Genomic DNA, 21,916 nt, shown 5'->3' on the forward strand with positions numbered 1-21,916 from the left:
GAGGTCTAGAGATGAGGAAACAGAGGCCACCAGAAGTATCTGCACCCGTGCGGTGCCCCAGGAATCGGGAGATGGATGAAGGTGCGACCCGCACTTCTGACTTGGGTGACGAAGTCCAGTCGCCAGAGTTCGCCCTTTCTCCAAAGCCCTGGTCTCCTCGTGATTTGCGGTCTTGTGGGGGAAACAGCAGGAACTCTGAAGCCAGGCCACCCTGTGTCTGAGTCCCCGCTCGGTCACATACCAGCCATGTGACTTTGAGTCTGGGGCAGGCTAACCACTCTGACCCTCAGTCTCCTCATCTGCAAACGTGTCATAATGACACCCACCTCCCACAGAGCCCTGAGGATCGACGGAAGTGAGGCATATTTCCAAGCACCCAGGACAGCCTGGCCCTGACCGGCCTTTGCCTGAAACACAGCCGTGGGCATCCGCTGAGACCCCCTCCCTTACCTCCTCAGACCTGCTTCTTCCCATCAGCAGTTTTCCGGCTTGGAATATTCGCCTTCTTCGCTTTGGAGAGTGGGGTGCAGGAAGGTGCCCCCAAGTCTGTCTCCCAGAAGGGGATGTGCCCTGGATCAGAGCGCAGAGAGGCTCAGAGCCATTACTTCAGGGGTCCTCTCCGCAGAGCAGCCGAGGACCGGAGGACGGCTCTTGTCGCCCCCGCCCCCCCCCCCCCCCCCCCCCCCCGTGCCCAGAGAGCCACCGGACCTTGCTTGATGCCTTGCTATGCCTGGTACCCATGGAGTGACCTCTGAGCTAGAGGCATCTTGGCCCGGCCCTTTATTTTGTATTTTGTCCAACCGGGGAGCCCAAGGTGCCTTTGGCGCCGAACCGCTTGGCTGAATCCACAGGACGCATCTGCCCTCTAGTGGCCAGAGAGAGAAAGGCATGGGCACCCCCGGCTCAGCCAGCCTGTCTGCGGCCAGACCTCAGTCACTGTGGGTGACGGTGTGTGGTCACCTGGACACGGGGCGGCCCCACCGCAGCCCAAACTAGACCGACACATGGAGGTCATTCCCTGGACACACGCCAGGCCCCAGATGTGAGGTTTCCCTCACCCGTTCATTCGTTCAAATATCTATGGAGTGTTCACTACCTGTGTGTTGGTGGGGATGGGGATGGGGAGGGGAGGTTCTAGGCAGTAGGATCACAACGGAGATCAAGACAGGCAAGTCCACCCACTCATGGGGTTTCCACTCTAGTGGATGTGGTGTTTGTCGGGCATGGGTGGGGGGCTTCTCAACCCTCCCCTGGCTTAGAGTTAAGAAACCAGAAGACACCAACCAGGCACCTGATTCGTGCCAGGACCTCTCATGTCCCTTCCTTTTTTTAAATGGTCCCAGCAATTAAATGATACATCATGAAAGAAAGAGCACTGAATGGACAGTTGGTTGGACGGGGTCTGAATCCTGCTTCCCACTCACTAGTCCTGGGACCTGGGACTCATCATTGATCACCCAGCTGGACCTGTCAACTTCCAGGGTTGTGCCGGGAGCTCATGGACCAGTGATGCTCAGAGCACATGGCCCCTCGGGCTCTCCAGGGCTGATGTGGGCACAGCAACCTCCACATGACCTGTGGCCACGGAGGCTGGAGTGCTTTTCACTTGGAGTTTGGAAGGAGTGATAAAAGACTTTTTTGCTTCATTATTAAGAGAAGGAAATAAACTCATACAAATTAATTTGATACAATTTCTTTAGCTTGATACAACTTATTTAGCTTCACCGTGTGCTGTGTATCAGCCATCTGTTGCTGCGTAACAAACTACCCCCAAATTTAGTAGCTTAAAACACGATGTTGGGGAGCCTGATTCCTCCAACTCCGTTTTTCTTTCTCAAGGTTGCTTTGGCTATTCAGGGTCTTTTGTGTTTCCATATGAATTGTAAAATTTTTTGTTCTAATTCTGTGAAGAATGCCTTTGGTAGCATGATAGGCGTTGCTTTGAATCTGCAGATTGCTTTGGGTAGTATATTCATTTTCACAATGTTGATTCTTCTAATCCAAGAACATGGTATATTTATCCATCTGTTTATGTCATCTTTGATTTCTTTCATCAGTATTTTATAGTTTTCTGAGTACAAGTCTTTTGCCTCCTTAGGCAGGTTTATTCCTAGGTATCTTATTCTTCTTGTTGCAATGGTAAATGGGAGTGTTTCCTTAATTTCTCTTTCTGATTTTTCATTGTTGGTGTATAGGATTGCCAGAGATTTCTGTGCATTAATTTTGTATCCTGCAACCTTGCCATATTCATTGATGAGCTCTAGTAGTTTTCTGTTAGCATCTTTAGGATTCTCTGTGTATAGTATCATGTCATCAGCAAACAACGACAGTTTTACTTCTTCTTTTCCAATTTGTATTCCTTTTGTTTCTTTTTCTTCTCTGATTGCCGTGGCTAGGACTTCCAAAACTATGTTGAATAATAGTGGTGAGAGTGGGCATCATTGTCTTGTTCCTGATCTTAGTGGAAATGTTTTCAGTTTTTCACCATCGAGTATGATGCTTGCTGTGGGTTTGTCATATATGGCCTTTATTATGTTGAGGTAGTTTCCCTCTATGCGCATTTTCTAGAGAGGTTTTATCATAAATGGGTGTTGAACTTTGTCAAAAGCTTTTCCTGCATCTGTTGAGATGATCATATGATTTTTAAATTGAGAGGTTTTTTTTTTCCCTTTGATGTACGCGGGCCTCTCACTGTTGTGGCCTCTCCCGTGGCGGAGCACATGCTCCGGACACGCAGGCTCAGCGGCCAGATCATATGATTTTTATTCCTTAATTTGTTAATGTGGTGTATCACATTGATTGATTTGCATATACTGAAGAATCCTTGCATGGTGTGGTGGAGGGCGAACCCTCCTGCACTGTTGGTGGGAATGTAAGTTGATACAGCCACTATGGAGAACAGTATGGAGGTTCCTTAAAAAACTAAAAATAGAACTACCATATAACCCAGCAATCCCACTACTGGGCATATACCCTGAGAAAACCATATTTCAAAAAGAGACATGTACCACAATGTTCACTGCAGCACTATTTACAATAGCCAGGACATGGAAGCAACCTAAGTGTCCATTGACAGATGAATGGATAGAGAAGATGTGGCACGTATATACAATGGGATATTACTCAGCCATAAAAAGGAATGAAATTGAGTTATTTGTAGTGAGGTAGATGGACCTAGAGTCTGTCATACAGAGTGAATTAAGTCAGAAAGAGAAAAACAAATACCGTATGCTAACTATATGGAATCTAAAGAAAAAAGAATGGTACTGATGAACCTAGTTGCAGGGCAGGAATAAAGAGGTGGACATAGAGAATGGACTTGAGGACATGGGGAAGGAGGGGGAAGCTGGGGCAAAGCGAGAGTAGCATCGACATATATACACTACCGAATGTAAAATCGTTAGCTAGTGGGAAGCAGCAGCGTAGCACAGGGAGATCGGCTGGGTGCTTTGCGATGACCTAGAGGGGTGGGATAGGGAGGATGGGAGGGAGGCTCAAAGGGGAGGGGTTATGGGGACATGTGTACGCATATGGCTGTTTCGCTTTGTTGTGCAACAGAAACTAACACAGTATTGTGAAGCCATTATGATCCAAAGAAGATCTATTTAAAAAAAACACGATGGGGGCTTCCCTGGTGGCGCAGTGGTTGAGAATCTGCCTGCCAATGCAGGGGACACGGGTTCGAGCCCTGGTCTGGGAGGATCCCACATGCCGCAGAGCAGCTAGGCCCGTGAGCCATGGCCGCTGAGCCTGCGCGTCTGGAGCCTGTGCTCCGCAACGCGAGGCCGCGACAGTGAGAGGACGGCGCACCGCGATGAAGAGTGGCACGCGCTTGCCGCAACTAGAGAAAGCCCTCGCACAGAAACGAAGACCCAACGCAGCCAAAAATAAATAAATAAATTTATAGAAAAACAACAACAAAAAACCAAAAACACGATGTCTTATTATTTCTCACGATCTCTGTGGGCTGACTGGGCTTGATTGGGTGGCTTTTCTGCTTCACATGATTTCTGCTGGGGCTGGAACGGCCAAAGTGGCTCCTTCACACACGTGTCTGGCTCCCCTGCCAGGATGGCTGGACCGGCTGGAGGAGAAAGGATGGTGGTGAGGACCAAGCACCTCTCTCTTCATGGTGTCTCCAGCAGGGACCTGGACCTCCCTTACAGTGGCTTTTCATAATGTGCAATTCAGTAGTTTTTAGTGTATTCAGAGTTATCACCACTATCTAATTCCAGAATATGTCGTCGCCCTAAAAAGAAACCCTATACCCGGTAGGAGTTATTCTCAGTTTCCTACCTTCCGTTCCCCAGCCCCTGGAAATCACTAACCTTCTGTCTCTCCAGATCTGCGTATTCTCGACATTTCATATAAATGGAATCACACAATAGGTGGCCTTTTGTGACATTTTCTTTCACCTAGCATAACGTTTTCAGGGTTCATCCGTGTTGTAGACTGAATCAGTGTTTCATCTTTTTATTGAGTATAGTTGCTGTACAATATTATATAAGTTTCAGGTGTACAACATAGTGACTCACAGTTTTTAAAGCTTATATTCCACTTACAGTTACTATAAAATATTGGCTACATTCCCTGTGCTGTACAATATGTCCTTATAGCTTATTTTATACGTAGTAGTTTGTACCTCTTAATCCCCTACCCCTATGCTGCCCCTTCCCGCTTCCCTCTCCCCACTGGTAACCACTAGTTTGTTCTCTATATCTGTGAGTCAGTTTCTTTTTTGTTGTATTCACTAATTTGTTTTAATTTTTAGATTCCACGTATAAGTGATATCATACAGTATTTGTCTTTGTCTGACTTATATCACTAAACATAACACCCTCTAGGTCTATCCATGCTGTTGCAAAAGGCAAGATTTCATCTTTTTTATGGCTGAGTAGTATTCCATTGTGTGCGCATATATATATATATATATATATATATATATATATATACATATATATATATATTTATCCATCTATCTAATGATGGACACTTAGGTTGTTTCCATATCTTGGCTATTGTAAATAATGTTCTATGAACATTGGGGTGCATGTATCTTTTCAAATTAGCATTTTCTTTTTCTTCAAATATATACCCAGGAGTGGAATTGCCGGATCACATGGCAGTTCTATTTTTAATTTTCTGAGGAAGTACTTCTTTCATTTTTATCCACTGTGTGGATAGACCACCTTCTATTTATCTATTCATCAGTTGATGCACTTGGGGAGGATTTTAGGACTACTCTGAGCCAATCTTGAAACCTATAAATGACGAGTAACTTTCTCCATTTCCCGATCCAGTTGCTAACATGACAAAACCACTGACTGAAGAAGGTTACGTGCAGGGCCTGTGAAGGTGAGGCGCGCGGTGAGGCAGAAATGGGACGGGCGTGAGGGAATCGGGAGCTTCATCCGCTAATGAGGAGAGGAAAGTCAAGGTCATCCAGGGACTCTTTGTGCAAGTGTTATCGAAAGTGGGGTCTGGCTGCTCACCGCTCAAAAGCCAGTAAAGAGTCAAGGTTGGTGGAAGGGAAAGTTTGCTTTATTTCGGAGGCTGGCAACCAGGATGGGTGGGGAGGGCGGACTCGTGTCCAAAGGCCGACTCCCCCATGGACAATCAGTGGACAAGAGCTTTTAAAGTGGAGTTTCAGGGGTGTAGAAGCAGAAGAAGGGGGCTACCTGCAGAAACAGCACCGTCAGCTCTGACGGTCATCTTGAAATTGGTCCTGCGGTGGTCCGACCAGCATCATCTTGATTGTTCTAAGTACAGTTAGTCTCCAGTTCCAGGGTCGGTTTGTTCCCGTTTCTTTGAGGCCGATTCTCAGAGCTGTGGCCTCTTACGTCATGGCTACATTCTGGTCATCATATAGTTAACTCTTCCACCTGCTGGAGGTTTCAGTGTCTATAAGAGAGCTCACAGGATACGGCTCAGAATATTATCTGTAGCCCTTGAGGAGGAAGTAAAGGTCCTTGACTTTGCTTACTGACTAAACTATTATTATTTGGTCTCCTTTGACTGCTTTCCTTTGCTTCTGCATGTTCTCACTTCTCTGATTTAACTTATTCTTCGGCTAAAGATTTTCTACAGACAGAAGTCAAGCGGAGGACATGGGGGGCAAGGGCCACACGGTCCTGCTCCGTTTCATAAGGACTAAATCTGAACTCTGTCTGCAGCTCTGACCATGAAGCCATAAAGCCACAGGCTGAAAGGAGTGCTTGTTCCAGGGGTGGGAGAGAGCCCAGGGGTGGTTTCAAGCTTGTCTCCTATTTCCCCTGGAAGCCCTGCTGGGAAGCAGCCAACCACACTCCTTCCGGGAACGTGCGTGACCGTCGCTGTCCTTTGCACGACAATGTGCCAAATCCTGTTATTAATGAAATGAATGATGTCGTTGTCCTTGCTGGCAAAGGCCCACGTTGTACGAAGGTGCACTGCTTCGTGTTTTGCGGGGGTGGGGGCAGGGGTGAGCCATCCAGACCATGAGCTCTCTCAGCTCAGCTTTGGGGGGAGGCCCTGGGGGTGCAGCCCGTCCCCTGCATGCCCTGCACTGCATCCGAGCTGGAGCATCTAAGTGCAAAACAAGAAATGAGGCCAGAGCGCATCAGAGCTGCGGCTGCGTCCTCTTGGAGGGACAGATTCGGGGGGGGGGCGGGGGGGGAGACTGTGGTGACGTGTCAGGCTCCCTTAGAGCTGGGCAGGGCTCGCCGCTTGCTGGACAGGCACTGCTGTCCACACTGGGCATCCTCCCCCGTGTCCCCCCCGCACCGCATCGCTCCCGTCCACCTCACTCTTTCCTGTCCCCCCTTCCCTGTTCCCAAGGGTGGCCGTCCAGCCGCGTCTTGCTTTCCTCTGGCCCCTTGTCTGCACCCTGCAGCTGCTCAGGAGAGGAAGGGAGAACAGGAGAAAGGAAACTAGACAGAAATGGGTGTGGTTGAGGCAAGGAGGGCTGATTAAGGCAAATACAGACAGAAATGCAGGAAGCTCCTCAAAGAACATCATCTCCGACACACACATGTGGGCACACCGCACACGCACACACGTGCACACACATGCATCCTCCCCTCATCTTGTCTCCAGGAATATTCTATTCAGGAGTGAGGTCCTCAGGTTTGGAACCAGTTGCCCAGAGTCCTGGTTGAGGAACGCACCTCCACTAGCCTGACGCGTAGCTGGCGGGGCTCTGGGGAAATCAGCAGAGCCAAGAGCCCCGCCCCCCCAACTCACCAGAGAGCCAGGTGTCAGAGGCTGTGCCCACCTGACAGAGCAGCCACTGCACCCTCAGCAGGATGGAACAGATGCTCGGAAATGCTTGTGTGTGTGGTTATTCATTTGGATGCCCTCCTGCACGCCACTCTCTGAAAAGTTGCATCGCATAAGCTGGGACTCCCTCTTCTTATTGGGCAAGGCCACCCTTTGATTCTTTTCGTCCCAACAGAGCAAACCACGTTATCCCAGGAGACTGAGGGGACGGTGTAGTTCTTGCCAAGTGCGTGGGTTCTAGAGCCAGGCTGCCTGGGTTTGAGCCATGGCCCTGCTACTTAGGAGCTGTGTGGCACTGCACAAGTTACTTAACCTCTCTGTGCCTCAGCTTCCTCAGTAAAAGCTGCTGTTGAGAGTACTTAGCTCCTGGGTTGTGAGGATGACACCAGTTAGTGTGTAGCTGGTGTGTAGAACAGAGGGTGGCCCACGGCAATGACTTAACATGGTAGCTGGTATGTGAGAGCGTGTGTGGACCATTCCCTGCGACACAGGGTGTCGCCCACACGAGTTCCAGCTCTCTGCCCTCAGGGAGGCATCCTGCCCCCCTCATGGCCTCAGAGGTGGCTTAGCTGGCCTTGCAGGTGGGCAGCCAGGGCTCTGTGAGTCTCGGGGCAACTGGGTAAGGAGGAGGTGAGGTTGTGGGCAGCCAGGGCTCTGTGAGTCTTGGGGTAACTGGGTAAAAGGGGGAGGTGAGGTTTTTATGCCATTTGTTGCTTTGCTCGGGGCAGAAGGAATCCACGGTGACATCGGTCACAACCTTATTTTGCAGTTGTGGGATGTTGGAAGGTAAGCTTTTCCCTAAGCTCCATGACCTACAGACCCAAGGGGTATTTAATGCGGGGGAGTGGGCATCGCAGGAGACCCATGGTCTCCTCCCTCAGGGCAGGTCTGTGCCGTGCTCGGAGAAAGGGCGCTAGACTCAGGTGGTCCTGCCTAAACGTCATCGTCCCGTTCTCTGGATCCCACCTGCTTCCCAGGGGTTAGGTGGCATCGTGGCATCTTGGGTCCTGTACAGGGGACTTTTCAAGGGTCTCCCATAACAGGTGTAAGGTTATCTACCTGTAACGGGTGGTATTGTGGAGACACAGGTGAGAGCTGCCTGCAGAGGGTGACCGCAGCCTTCAGCACCGTGTTTACATCCTCCTGACATCAGCCTGGTAGATGCCATATGAGGTCGTTTCCCACGGGGAACTGACGTTTACTCTGCATGGCCAACCTCACAAGCTAACCTCCGTGGTGCCCACAGTGCCTGTCGCAGGGGAGGGAGGAAGAGGAAGCTTGTGGCAGAGGAAGGTCTGGCGTTAAACAAGGAAGACCACCATGGAGAAGGAAGTGGCCTGTCCCCTCTGAGGATGGGAAGTGGGTGTGAGTTGCCGGGGAGGGCGAGGGGACCAGATTAGGGCGATGGCAAAGGAGAGCATCGGGCTGAGGGTGGGAGGGTCCGGCTGGACTCAGGGAGCCTTGAAGTCCCAGCAGAATCGCTTGACTTGATTCTATAGGAAATGGCATGGACTTACGTGGGAAGCCACACAGACTTGTCCTCTGGCTGAGGTCTAGCTGGGAAACTTTCCCAGGCGGAGAGAAGGGCACGGGTGGCTCACGCAAGCGGAGAGACACGTAACCAAGCGTGTCCTGCCGGCCCTGTCGCTAAACCAAATCCTCACGGTGGGGATTATCCATTACTTTGTGTAGTTCTTCAAGTCTCCTAAATCCTCTTTGTCCCGAGCATGGCTAATCCAGGTCTTACATACACGCGATGTTTCACAAGCCTTCACAGGACCGTCGTCTTGTCAGGAGGAGAAACGGAAGCTCTGGTTTAGGGGCTGCCCCAGAGTCACCATGGAGCTGGACAGAGCAGGGGCCACCCGCCCCTTCATTCAGTGACCTGGCTTTTAAACCTGGTTCTTTCCCAGTATCTTAGACAGAGAGGAGGAAAGGATATACTTAAGAGAGGGCATTGGGACAAACAGCCATTTAAATTGCTTCTGCGTAAAGGTGGGGTGGGAATTCCTATTCCCCCGATATTCCTTCGGCGGACTGGTGAGCAGAGAGCTGGAGGAAGAGTGAGAGTTTGGCAGGTTCAGAAAGAAATACACTCAATCCTTCACCGTGTGGGATGGAGGGGTGGGGGGAGGAGGGAGAGGTGAACCTGAGATGGGGGGCCTTGCTGCCTTGGGGGAGGCCTGAAGGTGTGAGGTCCCCGCGCACCTGCCTCTCTCAGGGGACCGCCTTTGCTAAGAGTGTGGGGCGAGGGGCTTGGGCGTCCGGGCCTCCCCCTGGGGGCTGACCCCTCTGACTTTCTCCCCACCCTACCCGGAGCTGCCGCTGCCACCCTTTGCCCTCCTCCTCCCCTGGGTGGCCTCCTGATTTCCTTCCCTGGGGCCGTGAGAGTGGCCGGGGCACCCGTCCAGGTGAGGAAGCCAGCCTCACGTCCTGGTCCCCAGTAAGTGTGTGAGTGTGAGCACGAGTGTGTGTGGGCCCGGGGCTGGGATCGCCCACAGATGAGAGCTCGGGAGTAGAGAGCTTCTAGCGGGTGGGGCCGCCCTGCCGTGGAGCCCGAGGACCTGTCGCTGGGACCCACCACCAACTCCAGCACCCTGAGCGGCCAGAGCACGTGGGGCACCAAGCAGAGGAGCCGGGGAGGCGCGACGGGGGTGAGTGGAGCCCTGGACGCACTGGGTGGGGCTGGGCTCGGGGAGATGGGGAGAAGCCACGATGCTCAGAAGTGCTGCAGGCGGAGCGAGAAGAGGCGGACACGGGGGCGGGGGTGGGGGGGCGCGTCCTGCCTCTCTGCCCCTCCCCGCAGAGGCGTGCCGCGCAATAGCCACGCCCCTCCCCTGGGCCCCCCCGCAATCTAGACGCAGAGTGATGGCCGATGGAATCTCCCCGAAGGGGACCGTGGGTGGTCGTCCAGTGTCCAAGGGTGGGACAGCGGGGCTGCCAGCCCGTGGCCGGGGGTCCTAGCCCCTCAACTCACGCTGCGGCGGAGGGAGGGCGTGGGCGGAGGGAGGTGGTCTGCACAAGACCCCCAAACCCCAGTTCTACTCCTAGGTGCTCGCGACGGCCCTGGTCCTGGAGAAGCTCTGGAATAAATACCCGTGGGCCTTAGAAAACAGAGGTAGGAGGGGGTGTGACCTGTTGGCGTCTTTCTTATGTTTATTCCGCCCGGACTAATGCCAGACATTTGGAGGAAGAAGCGGTGGTGACCGGCAAGGCCTGGGGAGCTAGGTGAGGGAGGGCTGGGTGGCCGTGGGTCTGGTGGCCAACTCAGCTGTCCCCCCTCCCCTTGTTTCTCCAGACCCGAGGCCGGAGTCCTGGTTTCTGGTGCACTGGTCGCTGCCAGTCACCCCCTTCCTAGCCTTCTATCTGCTCCTGGGGGTGACAGGTCCTCGCCTCGTGTCCCGTCGGGAGCCTCTGAGGCTGGCAGGACCCCTTGCGGCCTACAACCTGGGCCAGGTGCTTCTCTCAGGGGTACACGTTCTATGAGGTAAGGCCGGTGGGGGGCCCTGCAGTCCTAGGGTCTCTTTTATGGGGGTGCCAGGGGACAATTAAAACCACGATCTTCCCATGCAGACAGCTGAAAAGCCTTGATGGGGATCTACAGGGGCTGGGGTCCTGGGTTATTTTTGGCTGTGATATCTTCCCTATGGCGATACAAATCCCCATCGCTTACGCCCATTTTCCTTTTCCTGAAATAAAAAAGTGGAGGTCGGTGGCAAGCAAGAGTGGAATGCATCCTCCACCTGCACCTAAAAACCCACCACTACCTCCTGTTTCTGCCGGGCTCTGCTAAGTTCAGCCCAGTTTTCTGATCCTTCCTGATGCCTTGTTCTCGGGCAAATAGTCCGTCAGCCCATGTGCACTGGGTGCCTGCTTTGTGCCGGACCTGCAGGGTCACCGCTGCGTGAGGCACTCCGGCCCTCCAGGTGCCGGAGGGCTAGGAGGAGATGGATGCAGAAACAGGCGGTTGCAAGTCAGTGCGAGCGGGGCCATAGAGAGCACGCACCCGGGACAGGGCGGGCGGAGCGGCAGGGACCCTGCTGGGGTGTCCGGAGAAGCTTTTCAGAGAAAGTGGTCCTGGCGGCTGACATGTAAAGTGGTCACCGCAGCGAGGCCGTGCGCTGCGGCCTTTGTGAAGATCTGCTCATCCCACCCTCTGTCACGAGGCACGGTGCAGGTAAGTACCTTGGCAGGTGGCAGGGCGCCCTGGCCGCAAGCTCGCCTCCATCCTTCCTGCCTCCGTGCCAGCAGGGACCAGGCAGGCGGTCCAGCCTGAGGAAGCAGGTCCGGACAGCTCTGCCTTGTTCGTTCACCATCTCTCCCTTAGTGATTGGCCTGCCTTCCTTGCTCCGCACTGCTGCCCAAATGATCCTTCCCAGCCACCGGAAGGGTCCTGCCATGCCCCCAGCGGCCCTGATGTCTTCCTGGCCAGCAGGGCTGAGGCAAGGCTCCTCCACTGGGTGTACGGGGCCTCCCACGTCCTCTCTGGCCTCAGCTTTCCCTTCCAGCCTCACCTCCCTCCACACCCCGTGGTCGCCCTGCTCACCTGCCTTGCAGCCCCGCTGGGTCAGGCCCAAGGCCCTGGCAACTGACTGTTTTTCTGCCAGAAATGCTCTTCTCCCCTGGTGCCCAGACAAATCCCCGCACATCCTATAGACTCAGGCCTTTGTCACCTCTTGTGAAGTTTCCCTGAGTCCCCAGGGCTGGGTTAGTTGTCCCATCACTTGCTTTTCACTTCTGCTCTCCGTGGTGGACGGGCAGCCCCACCAGCTGGCAAGCTCTAAATGTGAGTGTCTGCATCTCCCCAGCTCCAAGTTCAGTGACCTCCTTTGAAATCAGCCAGGGTGGGAGGATTTGCACCTTAGGAACGGGCAGACACTGCCAGTCAGCCCCTCCCCGCCGAGAGCCTGCTAGGCACTGACCAGCCGCAGCCTTCCCTCTGACCCTCCCCTGTTTCATCACGTACACGTTTGTCTGTCTCCCCTCCAAATGGCAAAGTGCTTCGGAAGCACAGCCATCTCTTATTCTCTTTGTAAAGACAGGCCCCACATCACGTCTGGTACCACGTGGAAGATGCTGATACCTTGTGAGACATGTCCTAGGATTTGCCATTTAATTGTGGTGACAGATGACTGCTGCCACCGCAATCCTCTGAAAGTCTGCTGTGCCCATGTTGGCGTCCTGCTCAGAAGCCCTCCGTAGTTCCCTTTGCCAATATAACCTGAATGCAGAGGCCCTCGTGTAGGGATTTTTATCTGTTTTATCATCGAGGTGGCTCGGGGCTCAGCGCAGGGCCCAGCGTGGAGAAGTGTTTAGGACCAGTCAACGCATCATTGTCAAATGAGTAAACAAATGATAAAATTCAAGTTTCTTAAAGCAGCCTTCAAGACCCCTCGTGAACCGATTCCGCTCCCTCTCAACTTCTGTGGCTGCCCCTCCCCTGGTAGAAGTCTCCACTTGCAGCCCTGGAGAGTTAGGAGAGGTCCAGACACTCTCCTCCTGGCAGAAAGCTCCCTTTCCCTCCCCTCCATTTGCCCCCGGCCTCCTCATTCTCAGCCGGCTACCAACTTCTGGGACGTCTCCTGTTTCTTACTCTTCATCTGGCCTCAACCTTGAAAGTGAAGATGGTTTCCTGCATCCTCAGGGAAGCTCTCAGCTTCTCGGGGGCAGGGGGTGCTGACGTGTGCACGGCTTCATGTCCCCTCCTGACTTACGGTCTCACACATGGTAGGTGCCCAGCGTGGGTTTGTGGTCTATATTTGCCCCCATCAGAAAAAAAATTGGAGACCAGCAAGATGTATGCAAGTCCTAGCCTGTGATCTAGCCAGTGCACAGAGTTTACCCGGTTGGCGATTGTTCACCAAGTGTCAGTGGGGGTTGGGGAGGGATGCTGGTGTCCAGAACATGTCCGGAGGTGGCAGCAGCCTCTCGGGCCTTCAACCGGTCAGGCCCCACCACGGTGAGGGTGGGGCAGGTGTCATGACTCAATCTTTTTCTGTTCTCTTCCTGTTAGTTCATGGCCACCTCGCTCCTGGCTAATTACAGCTATTTCTGCCAGCCAGTGGACAACAGCCAGAGTGAGCTCGGGATAAGGGCATGGCGGGGAGTGGGAGGTCTGGGCCTGGAGAGAGGGTTCATAGGATGAACTTCATAAAAACCAGAACTTGACCCAAGAATTCCAGTGGGAGGTAGTGACCTGATTAGTTCAGTACAGGCTCAGAAGACCTCAGTTTGCATCCCAGCTCTGCCAGTTCCTTGCTATGTGAGTGTAGGTAGTTTATTACCTTTTACAGGCCTCATTTTTCTTATCTATAAAATGGGGATGATAACACCTACTTGATAAAAGGAAACAATTGGGAGAAGGTTGAACCAGCTGATGTATGAAAGTGTTTAGCCCTGGGCCTGGCACACCTTGAGTGAGAGCCCAGTGGTCGATATTTCATGACTTTTAGCTGTTCTCTCTTTCAACCAGAAGCAGAACAAAAGTCTTCCTTGCAGCAAAAAATAAATCGAGCTGAGGCGTAGCAAGTCACCAGGCAGTGACGTGGTGTTGAATCAAGGGATACTGAACGATGGCTTAAGGTCCTACTGTTCAAAATGTGGTCCACGGACCAGTGGCATCAGCATCACTGGAAGCTTGTTGGAAATGCAGACTCTCATGTCCCTGGACACCGATTGGGAATCTGCTTTCCAACAAACAAGATCCCGGGTGATCCGTGTGCTGGTTAAAAGTGATGACTTGGGAGATTGGAACTGACATAGATACACTAATATTTATAAAATGGATAACTAATAAGAACCTGCTGTATAAAAAATAAATAAAGTTCAAAAATTAAAAGAAAAAAAGAAAAGTTTTCAGCTAATAAATGAAGAAGGAATGACACACACAAAAAAGTCATGGCTCCAGGCTGGGGCATGTTTGGAGAGAGCTTCTGTTATCACTCCCAGTAGCTTCTCTTCCTCTTTTCTGTGCTAACAGGCATCTTCTTGCAGACAGGTGGGCACTGTGGGAGCAGGGGGTACAGAGGGATTGCCAGGGCGAGTGGTACCACCAGCAGGACAGTGGCCTGACTGCACGTCCCCTCCCTGCCCAGCAGATGGCGAGCGGGTGCTGGCGGTGCTTCTCAAAGGCCGTTGAATTGCTTGGCACGGTGGGTGCCTGTCCCTTGTGTAGAATTACTTCTGTCAGCCAGGTCTGGGGTGGTTTTGAAGACGCTGTGTGCTGACATTTCTCTCCAGCATCCCTATGGGCCACTCTAAGGCTTAACTTAGAGCCGAACCTTGGTCTCACGACCTGGAGGATGAAGGATGCTCACTGATGAAGCGTTTGCCCCCATTAGCAACCAGGTTCTAGGTTAAGTGAAAATAGGAAGTTAAACAAATTTAAAAACCTGTTGCTGTGTGGCAAAGGTCATCAGACAGCAAAGGCCATCCTTAAGTGTTATGAGGGAAAGAACCCCTTGTGAATTCTTGTGGACCCAGAAGGCTTGCAGGATTGCAGGGGTAGTAATAAATTCTCTCTCAAACGCGGGAAACCTTTGGGAATTTGCCTTATAATTGTCTGGGTCTTGGACTGAGTGTTCCACACCTGAGTTCTCTCCCAGTGCCCTGGGGGGTGGGGTAATATTGGAAAGAGCCCGAGCTCTGAAGCCTGGCTGTGTTCACATCCCAGCTTGTCTTCCTACTAGTTGTATAACCTTGAACAAGTTACTTAAACACTGTGCCTCAGTTTTGCTGTCTATACAATGGAGATGAGTGTAAACCACATACCATTATGAATGTTATATATATAAGTTTTTATACATACAGGCACACGGTAGGGGCTGTACAGGTGTTTGACTGGTGTTAAACCCTATTGGGTTTTAGCCTCCCCTCAGTACAGCTGGCAGAATCACCCTGTCCTTGGTAGTTGAGGCCCCAGGAGAAGAGTCTGGAGGAACAATGGCCCCAGAGCTGACTCTTTTCTTTCTCCCCAGGTCTTTTTATTCTACGAAAGAAGCCCGAACAGCTCACCTTCCTGCACGTCTACCACCATGGCACTGTGCTCCTCAATGGGTAAGTTGGAGTCACATATGTGCTGGAGGGTCAAGGTGAGTGAGGGTCTTGGGCATCCCTGCTCCAGGACTTGTGGGGCAGGCCTGTGTCTGCTGGACTGCGTGCCATCTTGGGAGGCTTGCATCCTTGTAGTATCATGGTTTGGCTCCCAGTTCCCCTTCCCTGTGGCCATGACTCCTGGCCTCTGCTCCCGTTTTCTCTCTGTTGCTCCACAGCACATCCTACCCACCCTTCCCTAGTGTGCAGGAGGAGGCTGCCAGGAGATGCTCATAGCCATCAGCCCAGAGAGGGCGGAGGGGGCTGTAAGCATCCTCATTTCACATCCTCTTAACCCCAGCCCACCATCGTGACCTCAGATGGCTCATGCGGGACCTCCTCATGATAGGACCTTCCCGGGGCTCTTGTCTGTGGGGTGTGCAGGGGTGCACCTTGGAAGATTGAAACCTGAAAGAGAAAACCCAAGAGCACAGCCAGGCCCAGCTCCACTCACTTCCCTCCATCTCCCCACCCCACTCTGTAGCCTTCTTCGCCGGGATGCTAAATTCTTTGGTCCATGTCTTCATGTACCTGTACTATGGACTGGCCGGTCTGGGGCCCTGCCTGTGACCCTACCTGTGGTGGAAGCGACATCTTACCGTCCTGCAGCTGGTGAGATAGACCCACTGGCTCCAGGGGCCTCCGATGAGCCCTGGCTTCTATTGGCTGCACCAGTGACTTGTTATCTGACCGTGAACAAGTCCTTCTCATCACTTGGTCTTCCTTAGCTTCTCAACTTGCAAAGGTCTAGTAACCACCTCGCTAGATCCTAGGACCAACCCTAACTCTCTGACATAATGTGGGGCTCAGATCAAACGATTAACACGCTTCGGGCCTCAGTCTCATCTCCAGTGAAATGGGAGGGGTGGGCTGGACTAGATGCCCTCAGAGGGCTAATGCCCTGCGAGTCTGTGGTCACTGATCCACCCCCCAGAGCCTGGGGGCCCTGTGGTTTGGGGAGCACCATTGCCAGGTGCAGGTGACAGCCTGAGCTGTCCTTCTCGGGGCTGAGGATGGATTGAAGTCGTCATCAGTATCAACATGGCATGGGGGGATGGGGGCCAATGGGAGACCAGACTAAGAGAAGGGTCAGGAAGGTACTTAGCATCACAGGTAGGAATGCTTGGGGGTGGTGCTTCATAGCTCTTCTTCTTCCTGAGCTGTGGGAGGCCTGCCCCTGCTGGTAGACAGAGGGGACTACAAGAAGGTCAAGGGGAGCACCCCTCCCGTTCCTTAGCACTGCTTCTCACCTTTCTCCGTCTTCTCTTTCCTCTCGCACTTCCTCTCCCCTGTGTCAGTTTGTGGCCATTGCGGCCCACTCCTCCTACAACGTCTTTGCTGATGCCCCTTCCCTGACGGGTTCAATGTAGCCGTCCTCCTGTACTCCCTCAGCCTCATCCCCTTTTTCCTCAACTTCTACCACCAGACATATCTGAGGGGCAACAGGAGAAGCTGGCTTAAGGGGCGGGACCAAGGACTGAAGCTAACAGAGCCGTCCCCAGAGAGAGTTTGGTGGAAGATGGCGTGACTCACGTCCCACTCATGACGAGCAGATTCCTCTGGGCCCCGCACTTCATCCTATGAGGGAAGGACAATACTCGCCTCCTTCCAGAGTTGAGGAGAACAGAAATGGACCAGCTTCCTGAACTCACTTCTCCTGTGGATTTGTCACTGTTTGTACACCTCCTTCCTCTACTAGACATGATCCCCCCACAGGAGGGATCGTCTTACTCTCAATGTTTCCCAGACCTGGCACAGCAACTCAATAAATGTGCATTTAGATCCCAATCTTCCCCCACTGGCAGTCGTGGCCTCTGATGAGAAGCAGGGCTGAGAGCAGCAAGGAAGTCAGGGTTGGCTTGATCTCTCACCTTGCAGGCTGGGTCAATGACCGAGAACATCCAAGGAGTGCGGGTCTGTGTGATTTCTAGCATGGTTGTGCAAACGGTCCCCCTGCATATCTCTCTGTCTGTTCATGAGTGCCCACACATGTATTTACATAGTTGTATGATTCTGTGTGTGAGCATGGGGGGGCGGAGAGGGCTACACATATATGTCTGACTACTTGTTTTCAAATCCCATGTGTGTTTCTGTTTATGATCTTCTCTGTTGATGTTTCTTTGCTTGCCTCTTCCGTAAATCTCGGAAAATGCCACACTAGCAAATAAAAGCTATTGGGATCCGTAACTTTCCTCTCCCAATGGGAGACATGGATGTCCACAAGAGGTCTCCGAATACATGTTCCACGGAGAGCCTCCCAAAAGGGATGTGAGTAAAGGAGGGGTGGGGTTAAACAAACGCAGCCATCCACTTCACAGAGAGAGAAAGAGAGGACCAGCAAAAGGAAGTGTACAACTGAGGTCGCGTGGGATGTTGGAAGCAGACATCTGCTGCGCTGTTTATGACCGGAACTGGATGGGAGCCTGGAATGCAGTTTTCCTGGGAGCTGCCTCTATGCTTGCAGGATGCTGTTCTCCTTTATAATCTCCCCCCGTACTCTTCTCCTTCACTCGGGAAGTTCTTATTTTGCCGTAAGAACTCAACAGTCAAGAACATTAAAGACCTGCTGAAGTTTCTGCAAGGCTATTTGTGGACTATTTATCTATCCATCAGGTACTCTAGTTAATTACCTCAAGGCCAGGCAGGGCTGCACCCTGTGGGCAGAATACTCAGAGAAAATTCCCTCCCAGTTATGCAGGATATGAACGCCTCCCACACACTTTTCCACAGCAGGTTGAGTGCCTTCGCAGGTGGGGGCTTATTTTAAGGCAATCATTTTTTTCTTTTTTTCTTTACTGCATAAGAGTAAGGTCTGTTCGTTTGCTTAGCAGCCAGGATAAGGGAAAGAGGAGTCACCCCAGAGTTCAGAGCTAACATTTGTCCTCTGTGGCTGCCTCTGACTGATTAGCACAAGAGGAAACGCTGTGTCCTGGATCAGCTCTGAATGAAATAAGGTTTTGGCAGAGAGAGCCCAGCATTAAGCGGCATGGTGGAGAGGGTTTGGGGAAAAATTCTCAGTGAGCTGAAAGCGTCCATCCTTATTTTAACCTGCATTTTACTGTAATGACCTCATTCACGGCTGCTGGGCGGGATGTTGTATATTGGTGTAGAGAGGTTGTGTGAAATTATAAAACACAAAGTTATTTGTATTTGTCAGAACGCAGCCAGATTCCTAATTAACATGGCAGAAGTTCACGTCTATGAACTTTTGAAGATAATGGAAATCAGGAGTGCTGGTTAAATTTTTTTTTTTTTTTGGCGGTACGTGGGCCTCTCACCGTTGTGGCCTCTCCTGTTGCGGAGCACAGGCTCCGGACACGCAGGCTCAGCGGCCACGGCTCACGGGCCCAGCCGCTCCGCGGCACGTGGGATCTTCCCGGACCGGGGCTCAAACCCGTGTCCCCTGCATCGGCAGGCGGACTCTCAACCACTGCGCCACCAGGGAAGCCCTGGTTAGATTTTTAAATCTATAACAGGGCTGTGCTATTGCCCAGAGAGTGTCCATTTGCCAAGACACAGCGGCCCAGATTACCCAGGGGAAGGTCACAGAGACAGAAGGGGGGTGTACCTCCCACGAGGGGGCCGGAGCTACTGGTCTGGGTCCCCGGCTATCACCTCGTAAATCAGAGCGCACCTAATTAAAGGAATGAAAGCCACCCCACACGGAGGTGCTTCCTGGTCCTCTCCCAGCTCAGAATTCAGTGAAGACCCCCTGCCTGTCCCCACATGCATCCTGCTGTCCACTCAGCTGTCCGTACGTCCCCAAGGCTGCTGCGTCTGAGCAGGCTTCTGGAGCCAGGAATCAGAGGAAGAGGCCAGTCTCCTTTCTGTCACCCTGCTTTCTCTCCCTCTTTCTCTAGTTCTCTGTATAAATGGCGGTGAGGGGCGGATCCCTCGAAGACAGAAAGCAGCCTCTGCCTTTGGTCTTTTGCCCCTGGGGAGACTTAGGGCAAAATGTCTGTTACAAAGAAGAACTTTAATTAGGGTTTGTGACTTCCGAACCTCAGATCAGGAGCTAAGACCTTATGGATGTGTGGTGGAAGGAGGAGGGAATAAACGACCAAAGAAATGAAAGATCTTGGCTTCGAGGCTCTGCACTGCAGTGGGGGGAGGGTGGGTGAGGACTCGTGAATAAAATTGGGGAAGGTTCATGTAAGCGGACCACACAGACCCATGATCAAGGGGACCATGCTGGACAGAGACAGCCCGGCTCCTCGGAAGCCACGGCTGAGGCCACAGCCTGCCTTTGCCCTCTTGCTGCCTGGGGAAGGGATGGGGCCTCACATCATCTTTTAGTGCCCTTTTCACGTCTAGGATTCAGTATAGGAGTTGCTTTCAGCTAAAGATATACTCTGATAGAGATGGAATAATAACCTATGTTCACTAAGAACCCTCCTTTTACAACCATTTAATAATTTAGCGATGCAACGTTAAACAAAAACGTAGACGCATCCCAGCTTTGCAAAGAATTTCATCTAAAATGTAAACGCAAAAACGTTAACCATCAGATGGTGAGATTACGGTTGTTTGCAATTTCTTTGTATTCCCTGGTGCCTGCCATGCCTGTTCTTTTTTGAATCATAAACGTTTACTCCTGCAATGTGATGAATTCAGGATACCTCAGCTGTTCTTTTTTCCTGAGAATTATGGAAGCGTCGATTGGATCCGCTCATCAGGCTTCATGCTGCGGTGGATGCAACCTTGACCCCACTGGTGACCTCTCAGTGCTTCCATACACACCTCAGGGGCTCGCTGACGCACTGGGCTCTGGGCGAGGGGTCGGGCACAACCTGCCTGAATTTGCACTGTAAGGACCAGGTAATTGCTTAAAAAGCCAACCTTTACCGACTCCCATGGCTCCAGGGAAAGTTAGGAAGAAATCCAGCTGGTCTCAGTGTGGGAGGGGAAGAAAACTGAACAAAACTGATACATGATGTCAGATATGAAGACGGCTGAATCCAACCTTCCTGCTGGCTCCATTCCTGGGTTTGAAGTCAGCTCCCAGGACATGACAAGTGTGGATTCTAAACAGAAACAAAAACACCTTCTTAAGAGTTAATGAGGACTTCCCTGGTGGCCCAGTGGGTGAGACTCCGAGCTCCCCATGCAGGGGACCTGGGTTCAATCCCTGGTCAGGGAACTAGACCCCGCATGCGTGCGGCAGCTAAGAGTCCTCATATGGCAACTAAACTAAACTAAATAAATAGATAAAAAATAAAAGGATCCCGCATGCTGCAAGGAAGATCCTGCGTGCTGCATCTAAGACCCAGCACAGCCTAAATAAATAAATCTTAAAAAAAAAACCCAATAAACAAACAAAAAGAACACTTAAAAAAAAAGTGTTAATGAAAATGCGATACCTCCAAGAGCTAACTTTTGCCCAGGACCACGGACTCCTTTTGAATTCCTAGGAAAGGTTTCTTGGAATGAGACTTTAAAGAGGAGAAGGGGTCTTCACATCTGTAACAGCAGCGGGTCGGTGGCTGTGAATGGTAATGATCCCCAACCTACAGGCCTGTCGAGTTTCAAATGACCTTAGGATTGAAAAACTGTTCTTCTTTTTCTACCTCTGTAAGTCTGTTTCTGTTTTGTAGATAAGTTCATTTGTAGCCTTTTTATAGATTCCACATATAAGCAATAGTGTATGATATTTGTCTTTGTCTGATTTACTTCACTCAGCATGACAATCGAGGAATAAATTGGGAGATTGGACTGACATGTACACACTACTGTATATAAAATAGGTAACTAATAAGGGCCCACTGTATAGCACAGGGAACTCAATACTCTGTCATGACCTATATGGGAAAAGAATCTAAAAAAGAGTGGATCTATGTATATGTATAACTGATTCACTTTGCTGTACAGCAAAAACTAACACAACATTGTAAATCAACTAGACGGGCCCAGCTGCTCCGCGGCATGTGGGATCCTCCCGGACCGGGGCACGAACCCGCGTCCCCTGCATCGGCAGGCGGACTCTCAACCACTGTGCCACCAGGGAAGCCCCTGTTTTTACATTTCTAAAAAAAATTTAATTTTTTTAAATTGGAGTATAATTGATTTACAATGTTGTGTTAGTTTCAGGTGTACAGCAAAGTGTTTCAGTTATTTATATAAATAACTGAAATAATATATAAATACATATATATAATATAAATACATATATATAATATATAAATATGTATATGTTCTTTTCCATTATAGGTTATTATCAATACAAGATATTGAATAGAGTTCCCTGTGCTCTACAGTAGGTCCTTGTTGTTCATCTATATTATATAGAGTAGTTTGTACCCGTTAATCCCAAACTCCTAATGTATCCCTCCCCCTACCTTTCCCCACCATCACACTTTAATTAAACACTGAACGTGTGTGAGTAGCGCTCAGCCTACACCTGACAGCTGACGTCTTCCAGGGGCCTTTGCAGGGGTGCAGTGTGGCATACTATAGAAGAAACACTTGGTTACAAAAGCTCTGTGTTTTATATTAGCGTCTGTGAGCCTGGAGACTTCCGGAAACGTGAGCTCGCTGTAAGGAGTTTCCAGCAGTCGCCGTGGTGGCTTTT

At 51.3% G+C, this 21,916-nt stretch overlaps 1 long non-coding RNA gene across 2 annotated transcripts; it reads left to right on the plus strand.

The window, feature by feature from the left end:
* The first annotated feature begins 4,971 nt into the window (after nucleotides 1–4,971).
* On the plus strand, nucleotides 4,972–18,605 carry LOC117196320 (uncharacterized). Of its 2 annotated transcripts, XR_007470145.1 has the most exons (5): nucleotides 4,972–9,911; nucleotides 10,309–10,375; nucleotides 10,556–13,334; nucleotides 15,234–15,312; nucleotides 16,775–18,605. It is a non-coding gene; the product is annotated as an uncharacterized LOC117196320 (long non-coding RNA). The 2 variants fall into 2 exon arrangements; XR_007470144.1 differs by having other exon boundaries at nucleotides 4,972–10,375.
* The last annotated feature ends 3,311 nt before the right edge of the window (nucleotides 18,606–21,916 follow it).

Source organism: Orcinus orca, chromosome 11 (assembly GCF_937001465.1).
Source record: "Orcinus orca chromosome 11, mOrcOrc1.1, whole genome shotgun sequence".
Taxonomy (NCBI): Eukaryota; Metazoa; Chordata; class Mammalia; order Artiodactyla; family Delphinidae; genus Orcinus; species Orcinus orca.